Raw genomic sequence first — 6,801 nt, 5'->3', positions numbered from 1 at the left:
TATTGTTGGCCTTGCTTGCTTTTCACGTCTAAATCAGGAGAATAATGAACTGATACTGGCGATACTGATTATAGGCATATTTTGGCTGACTGCGAAATTCAGTCGACATCAATGACTCATTTGAACAATTATAAGCGTTTAAAAACATTTGGCATGTATGACATAGTTACTGCTATTAGTGAATCGGCCAAACTTGAAAGAGAAAGGCACAATAAATTGGTCGAAGAAAATAGACAATGTCTGAAACACCTGATAAACGCAATATTATATCTTTGCAAACAAGAACTACCATTGCGTGGACACGATGAAGGGGCAGATAGTCTTAACAAAGGTAATTATCGAGAATTATTGCAGTGTTTCTCTAAAAATGACAGTGTGTTTGCATCATAACTTTCCGCCAAAGAAGGCTCTAGGCAATTTTCAGGTGTTTCCAGAACAATAGAGAATGAAATTATATCTGCAATTGATAACGTGATTGCTGCTGTTATTTACGCTGAAATTCAAAGTACCCCATTTATTTCAGTGCAGGCTGATGAAACAACTGACTGTGCAATGCATGCACAACTTTCGATCATTGTTAGGCATGTGAATGGATGCAAAATTATTGAACGATTCCTTGGATTTCATGACGTGAGCGATGACGAAAGTGCCACAACATTAGCTGATGTAATCGAGAATTCTTTAAATTCCTTTGATGATGCAAAATCAAAATTGTTTTGCCAAACTTATGATGGAGCAACCGTGATGGCAGGTGAACGGAACGGAATGCAAATTAAATTGAGAGAGAGGGTATTTAAATACGCTGATTTCATCCATAGTTATGCCAATAAACTTAATTTAGTTTTGAGTAGAAGTACAGAACAAGTTGATGGCATTAAAATATTTTTTTCACATTTACACAACTTCAGTAAATGCACATCATCTAGTATGAAATGGAAGAGTGTGTTCCGAAAATTTGAAATCAACATCCCATCTTTGTGTGCTACCAGATGGTTTTATAAATCAAGAACCGTATCCGCTATAAAAGACGATTGTCAAAAAATAATGAACGCACTCGAAGACATTCTTGATCATGGCGAAATATGGGATGAAGCAACACTAAGTGAAACCGACAATTTATTGTCAAAATTGATTTCACTTTCATGTTTTTTATTAACTGTTTTATGTCATTCTTTCTCAAGCAGAGAAACTATTAGACATTTTACAGTGCAGAAACCTCGGCGTGAAATATGCCCAAGATAAAATACATGATTTCATTCAATCGATATCAAACAATTGTGACAATGAACATTATGAAAATATGATCCAACAAACGATGACAGACATGAAGATATTTGACAAATCACACGCTCCACCCACAAAAAGAAACAGGGAAAATCGAATCAACTACAAAAGTGCATATTTTGAAATAATTCAAAACATCATTTCGTCACTAAAGGAACGATTCGCCAAAATAGGAGACTTTTCATATTTTGAATTTCTCGATGTGAAGAAGTTTGAAGTTTTTTCCTGTACATTCTCTAAGCAACATATAGATGCATTGCAGAAAAAAAATACCCTGGTATTTTTTACCTAAAATCCTTGACAAGTGAGCTCAGATATTTCTATTCTGACAATGATTTCAAAAGATGCACCTCAAGTAAAACTATTTTGGAGATGCTTCATGAACTCGGCTTTTTGTCTGCAATTTCTGAAACTGTGAGACTGATGCAACTTTTCCTTACCATTCCCGCGACTTCAGTTTCAAGTGGACAGAATACGATCATTTTTGAGATGCACTATTGCTGAGGATCGACTTTCGTCTTTAGCTCGAATTTCAATTGAGAAGGAAATGCTTAAAGACTTAGAGAAAAAGAAATTAATTGCACAATAAGTTGATAGAAAAATTTGCAGCCAAACCAAGACGCCTGGAGTTTATGCTAAAATGAGATGACCTTCCCAAAAACGCGCTTGACCTGCAGACACGTCCATTCAAAGGCATTTATAGATGAACACTAGCTGTGAAATAATGCAGCAAAACAGTTACATACAGAATCTTTATAAAAAAAAAATTACGTACCACTACGGAATTCTACGAAGGTTCCGAGGTTTGAGGGTTTTTTCTGACTATTAATATAAAATGACATAGAACCCGTATTTTTTGTAGATTTCTATGATTCAAAATTCAGGAATAAACCATTCCTTAATACCCCCCCCCCCAAAAAAAAACGATTGTAAAGTGCTAATAAAAAAAATCAATCATTTAATTATTTTATAATTTCATGAGACAAATGATTTGAGGATTTGTGGACTTAATTGCTAACCTTGTTTAGTTGTCATTGTCATCAATTTCTTTATTCTAATAAACATATTTTTATCGTCATAGTAATGAACATCTCTTTTCTTCTATACTTTTGAAAGGAAAAAATTATCTTATCTACTGTATTAACAAGACTACAAATTATATAGTATCTTGATTGTTTACACAAAACCACCATGCAAGGTACGTTAGTCAATCTGTGCTATACAATGGAGAATCACGCAATAGCAACTATGATGACTTACTTTGGGTCCACGGATAACGGACCACGGATTTGGAACTGAAGTTGACAGAGGGCGGGGGGATCACGAGTAATAATAGGCTAGAGTCGCCACTGATATATATGTATGTATGTATGTATGTATGTATGTATGTATGTACGTTTGTATGTATGTATGTATGTATGTGTGTATGTGTTTAGGTTTGTATGTATGTATGTTTGTACAGACGTATGTATGCATGTTTGTATGTATGTATATTTGTATGCATGTTTGTATGTATGTATGTTTGTATGTATGTTTATATGTTTGTATGTATGTATGTATGTTTGCATATATGCATGTATGTTTGCATGTATGAATGTATGTTTGTTAGTATGTATCTGTGTATGTTTGTATGTTTATATGTATGTTTGTGTGTATGTATGTATGCTTGCATGTATGTATGTTTTATGTATGTAGTACATGTGTATGTATGTGTGTTTGGGGTAGAGAGGGCTCCTATAAGCCGTGGTGAAGGCAACCTTTCTAGGAGAAGCAAATCTCTGATTTAAAAAACCATAAAGCGGAAGACCAGTATCCGCATTAAGCTGGTCTGCAGTTTAATTTGTTACTGGCTATCTTGCTCTTGCTTGTTACTGGATGTCAACATTTTGAACCGAGAGAGAGACTTAGCTGTCGTACAAAGCTAAGACTCTGTTACCTCATCATATTTGTATAGATACTCCCTCAGACATTTGGGCTCATGGATTTTAAATGTCTGAGGGAGTGTCACTCGTCTGACAAGACGTTGCAATCATCATGTATGTATGTATGTATGTATGTATGCTTGCATGTCTGCCTTAAAATTTCGATAGAGACGCTGGATCTTCACGGAAGCTACCACTTTTTTCTTTTCTTTTTTGCTCAACACACACCTCCAAACACCCGGGCAACGACGGACAACGCCTGATAACGCCGGACAACGCCAGGCAACGCCGGGCAACACCAGGCAATACCAGACACCCAGGCTTGTCACTATATATATAAAATGAATTCTATTTTCCCCTCTGATTTTGACCTTAATAGGATTAAAATCAAGACATTACATGCAAATGTAATATGCGCGAACTGCAGCACATTATGTGAGGTGTGTTATAGGCATATTACCTCTACACTCCCTCGATAATCGTAGATTCCTATATTTTTTCTGCTGACAGTTCACTGACATAATCGGTTAGAATCAATGGAAGTTGTAAAATCTTTTCTCTCTAATAAATTCCTCCTTCCCCCGCCACCACTTATGCCGTTACAGGATCGTTCACAAGGGACAGTATGAAGAAACACCGGGTTGGGTTTTCTTTATTTCGTAGTTGCTTAAAAAACTGGAATGGAATTTTAACGTTCCTTTTGTTCTATCTTTCTACTGGGTGAAACGCAACAGGGACTTAACTGATTCGAAGGTTATTTATGCCATTTTTCTTTCGCGTTATTTCGTTTTGTAGTTGGTTAAAAAAAACTGGAATGGAATTTTAACGTTCATTTTATACTGGGTAAAATTCACCATTGGAGTTTCAGCGAATCGAAGGGTTATTTATGCCATTTTTTCTGCTGTGTATTTTTGTTTTTGTTTTTCAAAACACCTTCATATTTTACCTTGATTTTTGCTTTTTGTTTTTCCGAATTATGTTTTAAAGGAGTTTTTCGTTTTTTTTTTTGCTTTTTTTTATTGGTTTTGGTTTTGCCGATTTTTTTTACAGAAGTTTAACATCGTTTTTTTTAAAAATGATTTAACCAGGTTTATTATTCCGCTTATTCTTTACTTTACCCCTCCCTCCCCCCTACACACACACCTCCAAACAACCGTGCAACGCCGGGCACTCCTGCTAGTATAAAATAAACAATGAAGAACGGTAAAAAGGTAAAAAGGGGAAAATAAAAAATATATGAGAACAGAGAGAGAGGAATAAAGGAAAAAAAATAAAAAAAAACAAAGACACCAAGGAAGAAGAAAAAAGAAAACAACAAGAAAAGCAATAACAACACTAACAACAATAAGATCAACACGAAAAAAAAACCCCAAAAAACAATAAAAGTCGGAACACCAAATTTTTATTTGAAATAATAGGAGCGTGAATCCAAAACAAATCAAATTCTTCACTTGTCTTTTATGATCACATTAGTTTTTTTTTTTCCAATTTTAGTGTCAACTCCGTTTTTTAATACTTCAATATTTCAAATCATTTTTGCATTCCTAACCACAATATTTTTACCTTCTTTTTATATTTTAAAATGGTAGTCTTTTAGATTGTTCAAAAACCCTTTTCTTGGTAGCCATCGGCTCAAAATGGCACCATTACAAAACGCTATGATATATTTTTATACAGGAAATGAAGCAGCACAATTTACACACTAATCGTTTTGCCAACAAATAAAACGGAACGTTCAATTAAAGGCTCAATGAACTAAGTAAAATCAAATTATTCTGGTGATTAACTCGAATATTAAAATAATTAAAGTGTGAATTCTGAGGCTGAGAGAAAATTACGAAAGATTTACCGAGAAAAAGATTCATACAAGGAATCAATTCTCACACATGTATAGGGCGAAACGATACGTTTCTCCTCCTCCCTAAAGAAAACAGCACTACAATATCATTTTGAAACTTTTACTAAAAAAATTCAGGTACCTTGATTATGTAGTAGAGCTGACATCTATTTAATGTAACCGCTTCCAACCTCAATCATCGCCTCGATACGGGTCCGAATCTTGAAGAATGCCCTTTCCACAAGGACCGGCAGGAGCTCGTCGAATATTCGGCGGATGCGGGCGATCAGGCTGGGTTTAGTCTTGTGGGCGGTCATGTTGGTGATGATCTAGACGTATGACTAAACGAAGTAGTCTAGCTGATTCAGGTCAGGGGAGGATGGGGAGGGGGTTAATGAGAGAAGAAACAAAGTCGTAGTGCACTTTCTGAAGCCAAGCCTGGGTCTCTTTGGACTTCGAAGATGTGAGATGACATGACATGGCCCTATCTTGACACCACATTAAAGACCATAACTGTAGCCAGAAACTTCGTTGAGCTGTGCCCTCGAGCGTTATACCGTCCGGATTTGAATTTGGAGTGTGATGCCAATGGTCCAGTTATTATAGCTTATATCGGTAAAGAACATGAGTTATACAGCGGCGCATCGTGGATCTCACTCGTTGAACATTGTGTCACTTTCAAACATGATAGAAGACATCTATCGCTTTTGGTATTTGTTCACAACTGGCCAACTAGTAGATGGTCTAGACCCAAAAAAATGAAAATCGGTTTTCATCAAACGGAAATGGAATCATGTCGTCTTTTATAGGGCGACAATTTTATCGTTCCACTCCGCATTATTACTAACAAATGCCTTACATTTACATGGATTTTAAAATTTAAGAAAAATTAAATATGACGTCATTAATGTTAAATTAAAACCGAAAGGAAATGAAAATAAGAAAAAACACATCCGCCTGATCGATAGTAACCTAACCCTAACCCGCCTGATCGATATATTTTAATCCACACTATTTCAATTAAACATAATATGCGAAATTGATGAAGGGAGAAAGATAGATAGATAGATAAGTATATATATATATATATATATATATATATATATATATATATATATATATATATATATATATGATTGATATGTAGTTTGCTTAAGGCATTGTGTGGGATAGATATGTAGTAGAGATTTAGAAGGCTGTCACAATGCGAGGAGTGAAATATAGTCGTTGTTGGTAAGAAAAGAGGAGAACAAGTGGCGATTTACAAATTAATAAGTACATACATATATTTTATATATACATATATTTATTCAGTTGTATTGGTAAATGTCTTACTTGTAATGTCTGCGACAATATCCATTATTAATTTCGGAAAAAATTCTCTTTTCAAATGGTGGGCATAACAGATCGATTCAAAGCATGCTAGATGATGGAGGGGAAGTTGAGTAGCTATGTGGGGCCTCGGAGCAAATGTGAGTAGGGGATTTATGTATGGTCTGATTAGGTAATTAACATGTTTATAATTTTTATTCATATTTATTTATTTATTAGTCTATTTTGGGGTTTATAACTTGTTGCTTTAACGTGAGCTTTTTAAATTTTGTATGTTCTCTATTTTGTTGTCTTTATTTTATTTATATTCATATATATATATATATATATATATATATATATATATATATATGAATAAAAATAAAATAAAAATACCAGTGTTGATTGACGTTATGTTGTTTTGAAAAAAGAAAAACCGAATGAATT

This window comes from Euprymna scolopes, chromosome 31 (assembly GCF_053919585.1).
Source record: "Euprymna scolopes isolate OS-2025 chromosome 31, ASM5391958v1, whole genome shotgun sequence".
Taxonomy (NCBI): Eukaryota; Metazoa; Mollusca; class Cephalopoda; order Sepiida; family Sepiolidae; genus Euprymna; species Euprymna scolopes.
This window is presented reverse-complemented; position numbering follows the sequence as displayed.